The sequence below is a fragment of the Tachypleus tridentatus genome, chromosome 9 (genome assembly GCF_004210375.1).
Source record: "Tachypleus tridentatus isolate NWPU-2018 chromosome 9, ASM421037v1, whole genome shotgun sequence".
In the NCBI taxonomy this organism is placed as follows: domain Eukaryota; kingdom Metazoa; phylum Arthropoda; class Merostomata; order Xiphosura; family Limulidae; genus Tachypleus; species Tachypleus tridentatus.
The window spans coordinates 160,390,612-160,409,592 of NC_134833.1; the positions used below are offsets into that span (position 1 = coordinate 160,390,612).

Sequence of the window (18,981 nt, forward strand, 5' to 3'; positions counted from 1 at the left end):
CCTCTTTGCAGGAAGTGCTTGAATCTGTAATCAAAATTGTAAATTATGTGAAGACTCAAACACTCAACACTCGCCTATTCAAAGAACTATGCAAAGACATGAATGCTGACCACGAAGTCCTTCTCTTCTACACAGCAGTACGTTGGTTGTCGAAAGGAAACGTTATTAATCGTGTCTTTGAAATGAAAGATGAAATAAAGCTATTCCTGGAGACTCAAGAAAGGAAAGATCTTGTAGCTCACTTCGAAGATGAAGCATGGAATAAAAGGGTTGCGTACCTAGCCGACATTTTTGACCAGCTGAACAAGCTCAATTTGAAGCTTCAAGGAAGGGAAACACATGTTCTCCTTTTTCAAGATAGTCTTCGGGCCTTTGTTTCCAAACTGCAGAACTGGCGTCGGAAGACCAATCTTGGAAACATTGCTATGTTTGAAAAACTTTGTGGAGTGACGGATGAGTTTCAGATCCAACTGGATCAGTTCCTCAAGGATGAGATTACCAAACATCTTCAGTCTCTAGAAAAGGAAGTCGAGCGTTACTTCCCTGAGCTATCACAGCAACAGGAGGCCCTGGTAAGGAACCCATTTTGTACTGAACTTGATGTATCCAGCATTCCAGATGATATCCAAGATGAATTTCTGGATCTAAGGAACGACTCTTCAGCTCGTGATCTCTTCAAGGTGAAATCCGTAACTCAGTTCTGGTGCGCTTGTATCAGTCATACTCCAAAGTCAGCATGATAGCTTTACGTGTCCTTGTTCCATTTGCTTCTACCTACTTGTGCGAGGCAGGATTTTCCACTCTTGTCAATATAAAAACAAAGAATAGGAACAGATTGGATGTTGGAGATGACATGAGACTGGCTCTAACAAACGCTTGGCCACGAATTTCAAAGCTTGCTGCTGAAATGCAACATCAGGCATCTCACTAGCTGGGTTGGATAGCTGTTCAAACCTATGTTAATATTATTTTAAGAAATATATGTTCTTTTTGTGAATTCAGGTTGGACAAATGTGATTTAATTTGCTAATAAATAATTACAGAATTTCTAAATATTTTTTTAGATGTTTCTTTCCCTCTCCTTCACAGAAAATAAAAGAAAAATTAAGCTGTTGATAGTAAGCCCTAAGTAGGGGGTCACATGGGTTTCAAACTTTTAGGTAAGGGGTCACGAGTGCCAAAAGGTTGGGAACCTCTGGTCTACACCAATATTTGTTCTCCTCTCTTCTCTCATAGGGTCTCATGTAGAGGTTTACAGAAAAAGTCAAACAAAGAAGTTCCAGTTAACGTAATAACTGACTGATTTATATCGTAAGCTCACTGTACACAAGGACGACATTAACCAGTTTCACGTGTAAAAGTAACTTACATTTTACATGTAGACATACACTATTTATTTTAGTTTTTTGTACTGTCGAGTTATCGATGGATCAATGTTGATCAATATTTGAGGCTTCAGCTGCTTATGAAGTAGTTTTAATGTCATAAATCACAATCAATTCAAACAAGACCTACACCTCTTCACAGATGCTTATCTTTCTGGTTGTGGTACATCTCTGAACAACAATCTTACCTCAGACATCTGGACCAGCATAAGCAATTCCTCCACATTAGTGTGCTCAACCTTTATTCTATCAAACGGAGATGTTTACATTTCTTACCAATGCTAGTGGATGGTTTGATTATTATCCATTCTGACAATTTCATGGTGGTTTTATATATCAATAATAGAGTAAGTACCAGATCTTTAACTCTTTATTTTTAAACACTCGACCTCATAAACATCTATCCAGTGAATTTGCTTTATAGATTATAATGTATTAAGAGCAATGTACCTCATAGTAGACCATCTGTACCCTGTTCCACCTATTAGCCACTTCACTCACAAGTTTCCTGATGTGTATGCTTTGTTTTGAGTACTTAGGACTTCTTTTCTCATCAATAATGAAGATTCATGAGTACAGATGGAACTAGCAAACATGGAATTGACATCACTCTCCTATTGGTAGAGAGAGGGCCTTTACTGCACAGTAACATCATTATGCAATAATATAATTCATGAGAACTTACAAGAGTTTAGGTGGGAGTTGCCTGAAAACTAGTGTCACACAAATACTTAAGGAAGATGCTAACAGAAGATAGAATCTTTCTCAGAAATGGTAAGCATCTAATTGAAACAAATTCTTATGTAAGAAAATGTTAACTTTCCAAAATCAGATCTGTGGTGACTAACCAGCAGGAGATAATACAAGGGGTGGGGGGTCCCATCTTCTCCTTTACATTTGATGATGTGTTAAAATCTTCCTTTTTTGTTCTTTTATGTTTTGCATGTTGTTTGTTAGTGTTTCCTTTATTACATAGTTGTTAATTAACTAAAGTTTCAAAATTCACTCCAGATGAAAATGAATCTTGAATTTCATATGAATTTTAATACCCTTTTCACTGAGGAGAATTTTCAAAACATTTCTCAACGAGGCTGAATTTTCTTCCTTTTATTTTAGGTTGATCCACTTCTGATCTGTCTTATAGTGAAGTTATTTCTATTTTGAAAGTCATGTCTATGATGGAAGTCCCTATACCTTTGACTCAAACTTACTTTCATACATGTTACTGAGTATGATTGAATTAATGGAAGATTTCTGTAGGTTCACTGAAATTCTCTATCAATCCCTATCTATTCTACAAGATTCTTTGTATCAGTTGAATACTCAACGTCTGTATACATTTACCATTTATCTAAGAAAGAAAAGCCTCTCTTTTTGGGTCTTCATACCCCATCCTTCAGTTCAGATGGTAAATTAATTTATTCAGGATTATGCCAAGTTATCCACATACCTGCTTATTTCCACACATTAAAATTATATAGATATGATGACAAATCATACCTACAGTTACAGAACAACTTATTACACATTGATTTTCTAAGACAATTATTATAAACTCTTGCATTTCAAAATTTCCAACATTAGTTCAGGATTTAATAAACAATACCATAATAAACAGAAAAAAGTTTAAACAAAAAATCACTGGTGATGAAAAATGAATTAAGAAGTGTCATGAGATAAAAGTAAAGATACAGAATCGAACATAGCTGTGAAATGATATACACATAATGAGAGAAGATACAGAATGGAACATAGCTGAGAAATGATGTACACATAATGAGAGAAGATACAGAATGGAACATAGCTGAGAAATGATATACACATAATGAGAGAAGATACAGAATGGAACATAGCTGAGAAATGATGTACACATAATGAGAGAAGATACAGAATGGAACATAGCTGAGAAATGATATACACATAATGAGAGAAGATACAGAATGGAACATAGCTGAGAAATGATGTACACATAATGAGAGAAGATACAGAATGGAACATAGCTGAGAAATGATGTACACATAATGAGAGAAGATACAGAATGGGACATAGCTGAGAAATGATGTACACATAATGAGAGAGGATACAGAATGGAACACAGCTGTGAAATGATGTACACATAATGAGAGAGAATACAGAATGGAACATAGCTGAGAAATGATGTACACATAATGAGAGAAGATACAGAATGGAACATAGCTGAGAAATGATGTACACATAATGAGAGAAGATACAGAATGGGACAAAGCTGAGAAATGATGTACACATAATGAGAGAGGATACAGAATGGGACATGGCTGAGAAATGATGTACACATAATGAGAGAAGATACAGAATGGAACATAGCTGAAAAATGATGTACACATAATGAGAGAAGATACAGAATGGGACATAGCTGAGAAATGATGTACACATAATGAGAGAGGATACAGAATGGAACACAGCTGTGAAATGATGTACACATAATGAGAGAGAATACAGAATGGAACATAGCTGAGAAATGATGTACACATAATGAGAGAAGATACAGAATGGAACATAGCTGAGAAATGATGTACACATAATGAGAGAAGATACAGAATGGGACAAAGCTGAGAAATGATGTACACATAATGAGAGAGGATACAGAATGGAACATAGCTGTGAAATGATGTACACGTAATGAGAGAAGATACAGAATGGAACACAGCTGTGAAATGATGAACACGTAATGAGAGAAGATACAGAATGGAACATAGCTGTGAAATGATGTACACATAATGACAGAGGATACAGAATGGAACATAGCTGAGAAATGATATACACATAATGAGAGAGGATACAGAAATGAATATAGCTGAGAAATGATGTACACATAACGAGAGAGGATACAGAATGGAACATAGCTGAGAAATGATGTACACATAATGAGAGAGGATACAGAATGGAACATAACTGAGAAATGATGTACACATATTGAGAGAAGATACAGAATGGAACATAGCTGAGAAATGATGTACACATAATGAGAGAGGATACAGAAATGAATATAGCTGAGAAATGATGTACACATAATGAGAGAAGATACAGAATGGAACATAGCTGAGAAATGATGTACACATAAGGAGAGAAGATACAGAATGGAACATAGCTGAGAAATGATGTACACATAACGAGAGAGGATACAGAATGGAACATAGCTGAGAAATGATGTACACATAACGAGAGAAGATACAGAATGGAACATAACTGAAAAATGATGTATACATAATGAGAGAGGATACAGAATGGAACATAACTGAGAAATGATGTACACATAATGAGAGAAGATACAGAATGGAACATAGCTGAGAAATGATGTACACATAATGACAGAAGATACAGAATGGAACATAGCTGAGAAATGATGTACACATAATGACAGAGGATACAGAATGGAACATAGCTGAGGAATGATGTACACATAATGAGAGAGGATACAGAATGGAACATAACTGAGAAATGATGTATACATAATGAGAGAGGATACAGAATGGAACATAGCTGAGAAATGATGTACACATAATGACAGAAGATACAGAATGGAACATAGCTGAGAAATGATGTACACATAATGACAGAGGATACAGAATGGAACATAGCTGAGGAATGATGTACACATAATGAGAGAGGATACAGAATGGAACATAGCTGAGAAATGATGTACACATAATGAGAGAAGATACAGAATGGAACATAGCTGAGAAATGATGTACACATAATGAGAGAGGATACAGAATGGAACATAGCTGAGAAATGATGTACACATAATGAGAGAGGATACAGAATGGAACATAGCTGAGAAATGATGTACACTTAATGAGAGAGGATACAGAATGGAACATAGCTGAGAAATGATGAGAGAGGATACAGAATGGAACATAGCTGAGAAATGATGAGAGAGGATACAGAATGAAACATAGCTGAGAAATGAAGAGAGAGGATACAGAATGGAACATAGCTGAGAAATGATGTACACATAATGAGATAGGATACAGAATGGAACATAGCTGAGAAATGATGTACACATAATGAGAGGATGGCTGAATACTGTCCTGAAGAGGAAACAAAGTTGACAAAGTCTTAAGTAATAGATGGAAATAAATAAACAAGCTAAATTTCCCATTGAAAACAGGAGATGAAAGAGATTAAAACCATAGGAAGTGAAGTTGTAGGCTGCATAATGAAAATCACTAATATATGAAAATAGGCTGTCACGTCATCAAGATGTAACAACTTTACCTAGCCACTGTTGAGATTTGACTTATGTGAGGTAGTTCTCTCACAATAGAGACAGAAATAGTAATACAAGCTTGTAAGTTCATAAGCTTAAAAATATATGTCAAAACCAAAGTAAATCTCTATCATTTAAAAATGCATCTTTCGAATGCAGAACTATATAAGGAGCTAACAATTCGGGAGGTGGTGTCCACTCTAACTGTTAGAAAGCAAATGTATCATCCCACTTTTGCTACTCTCTTGCTTTACATGTGACTTTTGGACTAGCTGCACATGTACTTTCCATTCCTATATCCTTTGTTCCATATCAGAGAAGATTATAACTGGCTGAGTATTCCACAATCTACAAAATCCTACTGATTATTTTGTGAGAGGATTGGTTTTAGAAAGGAATTTGACCAACCAAATAATAATAGTTGACTAAAGAACCCTCATCATACTTTCTCCAGCTGGTTTATTCCTGGGAGATCTGGTACGGAAAAAGAGATGGACCAGTCTAGATGTATTGGTAAATAAGATAAACCAGACAGCATATCTACAGTTAAGAATGTCATACTCATTTTTACATACAATTTAGTGACCTAAACTTTCAAGATGGAAGAATAATATACCTGGTTAGTGTGTTTTCTCACTGCCTTATTCCTCTTACAAAAACAACATTCCAACCAGATTCTTTGGACACTTTCCAAGGACTGCTTGTCTAGGTTCCTAAACAAAGTCAATGTGAGATCCCCAGTGACATTCCTGTCATTTGTTAGTTTCAGTAAGACATCGAATCAAAGTTAATATTTTCTTACAGTGAAAACATATTTCTGACACCTCACACTTCTGGTGCTTCTTTTCTGTCAGATACTATACTCTCCTCACACTTCTGGTGCTTCTTTTCTGTCAGATACTATACTCTCCTCACACTTCTGGTGCTTCTTTTCTGACAGATACTATACTCTCCTCACACTTCTGGTGCTTCTTTTCTGACAGATACTATACTCTCCTCACACTTCTGGTGCTTCTTTTCTGACAGATACTATACTCTCCTCACACTTCTGGTGCTTCTTTTCTGACAGATACTATACTCTCCTCACACTTCTGGTGCTTCTTTCTGACAGATACTATACTCTCCTCACACTTCTGGTGCTTCTTTTCTGACAGATACTATACTCTCCTCACACTTCTGGTGCTTCTTTTCTGTCAGATACTATACTCTCCTCACACTTCTGGTGCTTCTTTTCTGACAGATACTATACTCTCCTCACACTTCTGGTGCTTCTTTTCTGACAGATACTATACTCTCCTCACACTTCTGGTGCTTCTTTTCTGTCAGATACTATACTCTCCTCACACTTCTGGTGCTTCTTTTCTGTCAGATACTATACTCTCCTCACACTTCTGGTGCTTCTTTTCTGTCAGATACTATACTCTCCTCACACTTCTGGTGCTTCTTTTCTGACAGATACTATACTCTCTTCACACTTCTGGTGCTTCTTTTCTGTCAGATACTATACTCTCCTCACACTTCTGGTGCTTCTTTTCTGTCAGATACTATACTCTCCTCACACTTCTGGTGCTTCTTTTCTGACAGATACTATACTCTCCTCACACTTCTGGTGCTTCTTTTCTGACAGATACTATACTCTCCTCACACTTCTGGTGCTTCTTTTCTGACAGATACTATACTCTCCTCACACTTCTGGTGCTTCTTTTCTGACAGATACTATACTCTCCTCACACTTCTGGTGCTTCTTTTCTGACAGATACTATACTCTCCTCACACTTCTGGTGCTTTTTTCTGTCAGATACTATACTCTCCTCACACTTCTGGTGCTTCTTTTCTGACAGATACTATACTCTCCTCACACTTCTGGTGCTTCTTTTCTGACAGATACTATACTCTCCTCACACTTCTGGTGCTTCTTTTCTGACAGATACTATACTCTCTTCACACTTCTGGTGCTTCTTTTCTGACAGATACTATACTCTCCTCACACTTCTGGTGCTTCTTTTCTGACAGATACTATACTCTCCTCACACTTCTGGTGCTTCTTTTCTGACAGATACTATACTCTCCTCACACTTCTGGTGCTTCTTTTGACTGACAGATACTATACTCTCCTCACACTTCTGGTGCTTCTTTTCTGACAGATACTATACTCTCCTCACACTTCTGGTGCTTCTTTTCTGACAGATACTATACTCTCCTCACACTTCTGGTGCTTCTTTTCTGTCAGATACTATACTCTCCTCACACTTCTGGTGCTTCTTTCTGTCAGATACTATACTCTCCTCACACTTCTGGTGCTTCTTTTCTGACAGATACTATACTCTCCTCACACTTCTGGTGCTTCTTTTCTGACAGATACTATACTCTCCTCACACTTCTGGTTCTTCTTTCTGACAGATACTATACTCTCCTCACACTTCTGGTGCTTCTTTTCTGACAGATACTATACTCTCCTCACACTTCTGGTGCTTCTTTTCTGTCATATACTATACTCTCCTCACACTTCTGGTGCTTCTTTTCTGACAGATACTATACTCTCCTCACACTTCTGGTGCTTCTTTTCTGTCATATACTATACTCTCCTCACACTTCTGGTGCTTCTTTTCTGACAGATACTATACTCTCCTCACACTTCTGGTGCTTCTTTCTGACAGATACTATACTCTCCTCACACTTCTGGTGCTTCTTTTCTGACAGATACTATACTCTCCTCACACTTGGTGCTTCTTTCTGTCAGATACTATACTCTCCTCACACTTCTGGTGCTTCTTTTCTGACAGATACTATACTCTCCTCACACTTCTGGTGCTTCTTTTCTGACAGATACTATACTCTCCTCACACTTCTGGTGCTTCTTTTCTGTCAGATACTATACTCTCCTCACACTTCTGGTGCTTCTTTTCTGTCAGATACTATACTCTCCTCACACTTCTGGTGCTTCTTTTCTGACAGATACTATACTCTCTTCACACTTCTGGTGCTTTTTTTCTGACAGATACTATACTCTCCTCACACTTCTGGTGCTTCTTTTCTGACAGATACTATACTCTCTTCACACTTCTGGTGCTTCTTTTCTGTCAGATACTATACTCTCCTGACACTTCTGGTGCTTCTTTTCTGTCAGATACTATACTCTCCTGACACTTCTGGTGCTTCTTTTCTGACAGATACTATACTCTCCTGACACTTCTGGTGCTTCTTTTCTGTCAGATACTATACTCTCCTCACACTTCTGGTGCTTCTTTTCTGTCAGATACTATACTCTCCTGACACTTCTGGTGCTTCTTTTCTGTCAGATACTATACTCTCCTGACACTTCTGGTGCTTCTTTTCTGTCAGATACTATACTCTCCTGACACTTCTGGTGCTTCTTTTCTGACAGATACTATACTCTCCTGACACTTCTGGTGCTTCTTTTCTGTCAGATACTATACTCTCCTGACACTTCTGGTGCTTCTTTTCTGACAGATACTATACTCTCCTCACACTTCTGGTGCTTCTTTTCTGACAGATACTATACTCTCCTGACACTTCTGGTGCTTCTTTTCTGACAGATACTATACTCTCCTCACACTTCTGGTGCTTCTTTTCTGACAGATACTATACTCTCCTCACACTTCTGGTGCTTCTTTTCTGACAGATACTATACTCTCCTCACACTTCTGGTGCTTCTTTTCTGACAGATACTATACTCTCCTCACACTTCTGGTGCTTCTTTTCTGACAGATACTATACTCTCCTCACACTTCTGGTGCTTCTTTTCTGACAGATACTATACTCTCCTCACACTTCTGGTGCTTCTTTTCTGACAGATACTATACTCTCCTCACACTTCTGGTGCTTCTTTTCTGTCAGATACTATACTCTCCTGACACTTCTGGTGCTTCTTTTCTGACAGATACTATACTCTCCTCACACTTCTGGTGCTTCTTTTCTGACAGATACTATACTCTCCTCACACTTCTGGTGCTTCTTTTCTGACAGATACTATACTCTCCTCACACTTCTGGTGCTTCTTTTCTGACAGATACTATACTCTCCTCACACTTCTGGTGCTTCTTTTCTGACAGATACTATACTCTCTTCACACTTCTGGTGCTTCTTTTCTGTCAGATACTATACTCTCCTCACACTTCTGGTGCTTCTTTTCTGTCAGATACTATACTCTCCTCACACTTCTGGTGCTTCTTTCTGACAGATACTATACTCTCCTCACACTTCTGGTGCTTCTTTTCTGTCAGATACTATACTCTCCTCACACTTCTGGTGCTTCTTTTCTGACAGATACTATACTCTCCTCACACTTCTGGTGCTTCTTTTCTGTCAGATACTATACTCTCCTCACACTTCTGGTGCTTCTTTTCTGTCAGATACTATACTCTCCTCACACTTCTGGTGCTTCTTTTCTGACAGATACTATACTCTCCTCACACTTCTGGTGCTTCTTTTCTGACAGATACTATACTCTCCTCACACTTCTGGTGCTTCTTTTCTGTCAGATACTATACTCTCCTCACACTTCTGGTGCTTCTTTTCTGTCAGATACTATACTCTCCTCACACTTCTGGTGCTTCTTTTCTGACAGATACTATACTCTCCTGACACTTCTGGTGCTTCTTTTCTGACAGATACTATACTCTCCTCACACTTCTGGTGCTTCTTTTCTGACAGATACTATACTCTCCTCACACTTCTGGTGCTTCTTTTCTGTCAGATACTATACTCTCCTCACACTTCTGGTCTTCTTTTCTGTCAGATACTATACTCTCCTCACACTTCTGGTGCTTCTTTTCTGTCAGATACTATACTCTCCTCACACTTCTGGTGCTTCTTTTCTGTCAGATACTATACTCTCCTGACACTTCTGGTGCTTCTTTTCTGTCAGATACTATACTCTCCTCACACTTCTGGTGCTTCTTTTCTGACAGATACTATACTCTCCTGACACTTCTGGTGCTTTTTTCTGACAGATACTATACTCTCCTCACACTTCTGGTGCTTCTTTTCTGACAGATACTATACTCTCCTCACACTTCTGGTTGCTTCTTTTCTGTCAGATACTATACTCTCCTCACACTTCTGGTGCTTCTTTCTGACAGATACTATACTCTCCTCACACTTCTGGTGCTTCTTTTCTGTCAGATACTATACTCTCTTCACACTTCTGGTGCTTCTTTTCTGACAGATACTATACTCTCCTCACACTTCTGGTGCTTCTTTTCTGACAGATACTATACTCTCCTCACACTTCTGGTGCTTCTTTTCTGACAGATACTATACTCTCCTCACACTTCTGGTGCTTCTTTTCTGACATACTATACTCTCCTCACACTTCTGGTGCTTCTTTTCTGACAGATACTATACTCTCCTCACACTTCTGGTGCTTCTTTTCTGTCAGATACTATACTCTCCTCACACTTCTGGTGCTTCTTTTCTGTCATATACTATACTCTCCTGACACTTCTGGTGCTTCTTTTCTGACAGATACTATACTCTCCTAACACTTCTGGTGCTTCTTTTCTGACAGATACTATACTCTCCTAACACTTCTGGTGCTTCTTTTCTGACAGATACTATACTCTCCTCACACTTCTGGTGCTTCTTTTCTGACAGATACTATACTCTCCTCACACTTCTGGTGCTTCTTTTCTGTCTAATACAGAATTTAAGAATGTGTACTACAGTAAATAGGAAGTTAGCTGTGATAGTGGTGTGTGTTTTAGTGAAGAATGTGTACTACAGTAAATAGGAAGTTAGCTGTGATAGTGATGTGTGTTTCAGTGAAGAATGTGTACTACAGTAAATAGGAAGTTAGCTGTGATAGTGGTGTGTGTTTCAGTGAAGAATGTGTACTACAGTAAACAGGAAGTTAGCTGTGATAGTGGTGTGTGTTTCAGTGAAGACTGTGTACTACAGTAAACAGGAAGTTAGCTGTGATAGTGGTGTGTGTTTCAGTGAAGAATGTATACTACAGTAAATAGGAAGTTAGCTGTGATAGTGATGTGTGTTTCAGTGAAGAATGTGTACTACAGTAAACAGGAAGTTAGCTGTGATAGTGGTGTGTGTTTTAGTGAAGAATGTGTACTACAGTAAACAGGAAGTTAGCTGTGATAGTGATGTGTGTTTCAGTGAAGAATGTGTACTACAGTAAACAGGAAGTTAGCTGTGATAGTGGTGTGTGTTTTAGTGAAGAATGTGTACTACAGTAAACAGGAAGTTAGCTGTGATAGTGGTGTGTGTTTTAGTGAAGAATGTGTACTACAGCAAATAGGAAGTTAGCTGTGATAGTGGTGTGTGTTTTAGTGAAGAATGTGCACCACAGTAAACAGGAAGTTAGCTGTGATAGTGGTGTGTGTTTTAGTGAAGAACGTGAACTACAGTAAACAGGAAGTTAGCTGCGATAGTGGTGTGTGTTTTAGTGAAAGAATGTGTACTACAGTAAACAGGAAGTTAGCTGTGATAGTGGTGTGTGTTTTAGTGAAGAATGTGAACTACAGTAAACAGGAAGTTAGCTGTGACAGTGGTGTGTGTTTTAGTGAAGAATGTGTACTACAGTAAACAGGAAGTTAGCTGTGATAGTGGTGTGTGTTTCAGTGAAGAATGTGTACTACAGTAAACAGGAAGTTAGCTGTGATAGTGATGTGTGTTTCAGTGAAGAATGTATTACTACAGCAAACAGGAAGTTAGCTGTGATAGTGGTGTGTGTTTAGTGAAAAGAATGTGCACTACAGCAAACAGGAAGTTAGCTGTGATAGTGGTGTGTGTTTTAGTGAAGAATGTGTACTACAGTAAACAGGAAGTTAGCTGTGATAGTGGTGTGTGTTTTAGTGAAGAATGTGTACTACAGTAAACAGGAAGTTAGCTGTGATAGTGGTGTGTGTTTTAGTGAAGAATGTGCACTACAGTAAACAGGAAGTTAGCTGTGATAGTGGTGTGTGTTTTAGTGTAGAACGTGCACTACAGTAAACAGGAAGTTAGCTGTGATAGTGGTGTGTGTTTTAGTGAAGAATGTGAACTACAGTAAACAGGAAGTTAGCTGTGATAGTGGTGTGTGTTTTTAGTGAAGAATGTGTACTACAGTAAACAGGAAGTTAGCTGTGATAGTGGTGTGTGTTTTTAGTGAAGAATGTGTACTACAGTAAACAGGAAGTTAGCTGTGATAGTGGTGTGTGTTTTAGTGAAGAATGTGTACTACAGTAAACAGGAAGTTAGCTGTGATAGTGATGTGTGTTTCAGTGAAGAATGTGTACTACAGTAAACAGGATGTTAGCTGTGATAGTGATGTGTGTTTCAGTGAAGAATGTGTACTACAGTAAACAGGAAGTTAGCTGTGATAGTGGTGTGTGTTTTAGTGAAGAATGTGTACTACAGTAAACAGGAAGTTAGCTGTGATAGTGGTGTGTGTTTTAGTGAAGAATGTGTACTACAGTAAACAGGAAGTTAGCTGTGATAGCGGTGTGTGTTTTAGTGAAGAATGTGTACTACAGTAAACAGGAAGTTAGCTGTGATAGTGGTGTGTGTTTTAGTGATAAGTTGTTCTTGGACGTTTACATGCTACAACGCAGCTGAATCACATTGAAACGTAAAGTAGGTGGGAGTTTCAAGACTAGAAGACACTATAAACATTTTCACTCTTTGAAGGTTGCAATGAACAATACAAATTCTTATTGAAAATAGTATGAAAACTGATATTTTAGAGTATGTACAGTGATATGATATAACTTCCTATGTATACATACACATAAACCATCAGTTATAAATATAACTAGAAAAATAAAACTGAATATAACACATGGCAACTGATAATGTACTTAATATTTAAAATTAATTTATAAATAAAATCAGGTATAATAACTTTATATCAAACACAAAATATCTAAATAAAAATGTTGTTGAATAACTTGTTGAAAAATATGTCGAGGAATAAATATTTTTGCAAGTGTAACATTAAACAACATGAAATTATATTGTGTGTGTGTTATTATAACATTATATAACATTAAATTATATTGTGTGTGTGTTATTATAACATTATACAACATGAAATTATTTTGTGTGTGTGTTATTATAACATTATACAACATGAAATTATATTGTGTGTGTGTTATTATAACATTATATAACATTAAATTATATTGTGTGTGTGTTATTATTACATTATACAACATGAAATTATATTGTGTGTGTGTTATTATAACATTATACAACATGAAATTATATTGTGTGTGTTATTATTACATTATACAACATGAAATTATATTGTGTGTGTGTTATTATAACATTATACAACATGAAATTATATTGTGTGTGTGTTATTATAACATTATACAACATGAAATTATATTGTGTGTGTGTTATTATAACATTATACAACATGAAATTATATTGTGTGTGTGTTATTATTACATTATACAACATGAAATTATATTGTGTGTTATTATAACATTATATAACATTAAATTATATTGTGTGTGTGTTATTATTACATTATACAACATGAAATTATATTGTGTGTGTGTGTTATTATAACATTATACAACATGAAATTATATTGTGTGTGTTATTATTACATTATACAACATGAAATTATATTGTGTGTGTGTTATTATAACATTATACAACATGAAATTATATTGTGTGTGTGTTATTATAACATTATACAACATGAAATTATATTGTGTGTGTGTTATTATTACATTATACAACATGAAATTATATTGTGTGTGTTATTATTATAACATTATATTGTGTGTGTGTTATTATAACATTAAATTATGTTGTGTGTGTTTAATTATAACATTAAATTACATTGTGTGTGTGTTATTTTGTAATAAAGCCATATCGAGCTATCTGACATGTTCACTGATGACAATCAAAACCATGATTTTATCATTGTAATTCTGTAGCAAAGTGCTGTACCACCCTGGGTTTCCAAGAATTTCAAAGTATGTCAGTGTTTTTAAATATTTTAATCTAACCTAGACTGTGCTAACGTATCTACTTAAATAGATGTTACAAACCTGGGACTTCCTAATAGAGCCACAAGTCTTTTCATGTGTTATTACTGATATAGTCACCAATATGATTGCCTTCAAACTTTACTCATCTTGGCTCATTTATTGTAGATGATATTTAAGTCACGGTGTGGGCATGCTTTCTCGGTAAACGCAGATGAATTCCTTTTAGATGGACCAAAATTATCAAGAGGTTTTAGAGATGTCGCAGAAAACTAAAGTATATCTAAGGGTAAAAATGTAGTACTACTTAGTACACAGTTTATCACATCACTCTAAATAACAAAACATCACTGGAGAACACAAGTTACAGCAAAATATACTTTGAACTTTAAATATGAACAATTAATGTGGACTTAAATCGAGAGGTGATAATGTAAAAACATGTACAAATTACATGGCTAGCAATTAAGTAATAAAGATATTTCACGAGGAAAACATCAGTACTTATTAAAAACTAGATTTATTTTAATATATTAAATATCATGAGATCAGTTAAAATAAACGATGAAGTTTAAAAACATATTATATTCAATTTTTACAAACTTATCACTGAGAAAGAGAATATATTTTGGAATAAATTATCTATCACAAGTGTCAATCATTTCTTAGTTGTGTACAGTTTCAAAAATTAATGTTTTCATTCTTTATTGTACAATAAATTACTTGATTAAATATCTATAAATTATTGCTTTTCAGTGAATATTTGTTAGAGCTGTAAAAGGTTTATCATATATTTTACTTCGTCCTTTATTATATTTTAATTTTTTATATAATTTTCTTTTATTCTTACCTATCAATTTAACTTGTAATGAGACATATCTAATATATATACAATAAACAATATTTAACAGTTTTACAGAGATTTCAGTTTGAATAGTTTGATCTAAAACAGCTTCGTTTTTGTTTGTTTTTTAATTTCCAACTCATAAATGAAACACCAAGACTAACATTCTAATGAACATTTGGCCTGGTTTATGAATAAATTTGGTATTAACTGAAATGTCATAATTTGTTACTAGTTTTTGCCAAATGTTGGTTATTTTTTAGGTTGGTTCTAAGGTCCAACATTAGAAATTAAAACATGTTTAGAAGACATAGCCATTGGTTATTTGTCTGCTGATATTGGGAATATATGGTATGCAACAGTATATGGTTTAGTGATTTTTCGATTTGTGAGATATATTTACTTTTGTTGCTTGATTTTGCTTTCTGTCTAGGTGTGTGCGTATAATATTTTCTACGGTTTGTGGAGCAAACTTGTTGATGTTGATGAAGTATTGTTTTATTTTGTCTAATTCATCATTAATTTTATCTGGTGAGCATATTTGGTTTGTTAGTGTGTTGAGTTTTTGTTTTGTTTCATGCGCTGAGCCCTAAGGAATGTATAGTCCAGTATGGGTGATTTTTCGGTGGATTTCTGTTTTAAATTGCGTGTCGGTTCTTGTAATTTTGAGGTTAAGAAATAATATTTGATTGCTTTCTTCCTGTTCACATGTGAAGTTAATGTTGGGATGTATAGAGTTAATGTGATTGAAAAAATTAAGTATGTGTTCTGTAAATTTGAATCCCGCAACCGTGTCATCTACATATCTGTACCAGTATAGTGGTGGATGTAACGCTGTGTTAATTGCTTGTGTTTCAACTTGTGTCATAAAAATATTGGCTAGAACTGGTGATACTGGGTTGCCCATGCTTAGGCCATTTGTTTGTCTATAGTTTTGGTTGTTGAACATGAAGTTTGTCTTTATCGTGGTGAATCCTATGAGGGTTGCTAATTGGTTGCTGGGAATGTCTATAGTTGGGTTAGGGTCTCGGATATAGAGTTCTAAGGCTATCTTGCAGGCTTCAGTGGTTGGAACTTCTGTAAAGAGGGATATAACATCGAAACTGGCCATTAAGGCTTTATGATTAACTTGATTAAGATTAGACTTGAAATTAAAAGAGACTTTGATGAATGAGCTGGCTGATGTTACATATTTGGAGAATGCCCATGCTATGTATTTACCAAGATTGTAATTAAACGATTCATACGTGGATGTTATTGGTCATATTGGATGATCTGGTTTAAGAGGTTTGGGGATGCCGAATATTTGTGGCGTGCGTGAGTCGGTCTTGCGTATGTAGGAATAAAGTGTTTGAAACTGTGTTGGCTTTTTCATTTTAGTAGTATTTTGTTCAGTTGCATCTTGTGTGTCTTTGTTAAGATTTGTGTCTATTGGTTTAAATTTGTTCGTGTCTGATAGGTTGTTATTCATTTTTTGAATGTATTCATTCATGTTCATTATGACTATAGCGTTACCTTTATCTGCTTTCAGAATTTTTATGTTTTGTCTTGTTTTAGGTTTTTAATGGAATTAATGTCTCTTTTTGTAAGATTGTTTTTAGCTTTCTGTTGTGAAATTATGTTGATGGTTTTGTGAGAAAATTATTTGAAAAAATCGTTTAAGACGTTGTTTTTAGGTGTTTCTGGAAAATTTAAATTTTAAATTTTTTTTGGGAAGTTTGGCTGTTGGATGTCAATAAAATTGTCAGAGTTGTCTTTCTGTTGGTTGTTTTCTGTGGAAAGTATCACAAGTTTTCTGACTATGTCTTCTAAACATGTTTTAATTTCTAATGTTGGACCTTAGAACCAACCTAAAAAATAACCAACATTTGGCAAAAACTAGTTGCAAAATATGACATTCTAGTTAATACCAAATTTATTCAAAAACCAGGCACAAAACTGAGGTCTATACTATGTAAAAACTACACTGACAAACACCACACCAACATTATTTATAAAATACAATGTGATAACTGCCACGACTTCTATATTGGAGAAACAAGTAGAAAAATGGAAACCAGATTCAGAGAACATAAAAAGTCACCTTCACAAGTTTTCGAACACTGCAATTCAATCTTTGGCTTTCCTTCCATCCAACAGTTCCTCAACTGCAGAAGTAAAACCGTGGAATTTATTGTTCAACAGAACAGAATTATCATGATCAATTTCTTAACTTTTAAGTCAAGTAGTGTTCTTTCTGAATGTCAATGTTAACTGATATATCTTTTCCATGTAAATGTTTAAGCTCCTCCTGAAATCTTACTGTCATTCTCCACAGTCCACACTTTACCTGCCTCTTCTTTAATGAGGATACTCTCCAATTTACAAATTCTACACATAGATTGCACATCTTCATCACTAGCTTCCTTCAAAATACCTGCCAGTCCAAAGCTCCCAAATGAAATCCCGTCATTGTGCTTGTTACATCTGGCAAATTTTGAACGCTTGTCTCCAAGTCTTAACCGTTGTACTGATACTTGCAGCCTTACAGTTATCAATACTAATTACCATAATCTTTTGCTAACAGCTACTATTGAGCTTAACATTTAAGAATCAATTACATTGTGTTTTTTTTAATCTCTACTCCTTCACAATAACGTAATGAAGTTTAGCTATATAGAACTTTATAAATTAGTATAACTGACAACATACGTGAGGTTAATAACAAAATATTTTTAGTCTGATTTATAATCTACCTATGTTTATAGGCTGGATCTAAACTAGCGATCTTACTTGAAGTAATAAAGTTATTTCTTAAAACACCAAAAGATATTAAAACTTTCAGAATAGGCTCGTTACAGTTACTTGAGTTCACTAATTTTTGCTGTAATAATAAAACACGAAGAAAAAAACAGTTTTAGTAAACTATATTTTAGATTATATTTACTTAATAAAAAAATATATTATCCTGTTCTGCGATTTATCACAAGCTTATCTAAAGTACCGTTACAATGTTAAGCCTATTTAAAAATTAAGCCTTGTTGTAAAATCTACACATTTTAAATTTAAATTGTGACCATCTTTCTTTTATTTACAAATCAGACTATATCTAGTTGTTATTTAACCCAAATGACTTCGAATTTTAATATCAAGATTAAATAACTCACAAATTTATAAGAGCGACCACTCTCACCCTGCATCTCAAAACTCAGATTTGATAGTCAGCGTTAACATCTAATATATATATACATATATATTTGATAGCATTTAAACGACAAAAAGCAACCTGAGCGTTGAGAGAATTTTTGTTCAATCGGAAATTTAGAATGAACAGATTTAAATAATAACAAATGCAAAGAAATGTACAAAATAATATTTGATACACACGTGTTAGAAAAACTACTGTGAAGAAAGGCTCAAATATAAGAATAAACCATTAATATAATGATAAATAAGAAATATTATTACTTCATCAGCTTTTATGTCCTTTCCAACAATATAGTAAGCTAGTTTAGAAATACTTAACAATACACACCGTCTCTTAGAAACCAAACTATCACTGCA

At 35.3% G+C, this 18,981-nt stretch overlaps 1 long non-coding RNA gene across 2 annotated transcripts in view; it reads right to left on the reverse strand.

The window, feature by feature from the left end:
• LOC143226818 (uncharacterized) overlaps positions 1 to 18,712 on the reverse strand; it is a 66,894-nt gene extending 48,182 nt beyond the window's left edge. Inside the window, exons 1-3 of one of the 2 annotated variants that reach the window (XR_013014757.1) lie at positions 18,585 to 18,643; positions 17,522 to 17,585; positions 14,658 to 14,877 (exon numbers count right to left, since the gene is read on the reverse strand). This is a non-coding gene — a long non-coding RNA (uncharacterized LOC143226818). Of the gene's footprint in view, positions 1 to 14,657; positions 14,878 to 17,521; positions 17,586 to 18,584 lie in introns of both variants that reach the window. The other variant, XR_013014756.1, reaches the window with a different exon arrangement.
• Positions 18,713 to 18,981: the final 269 nt, after the last annotated feature.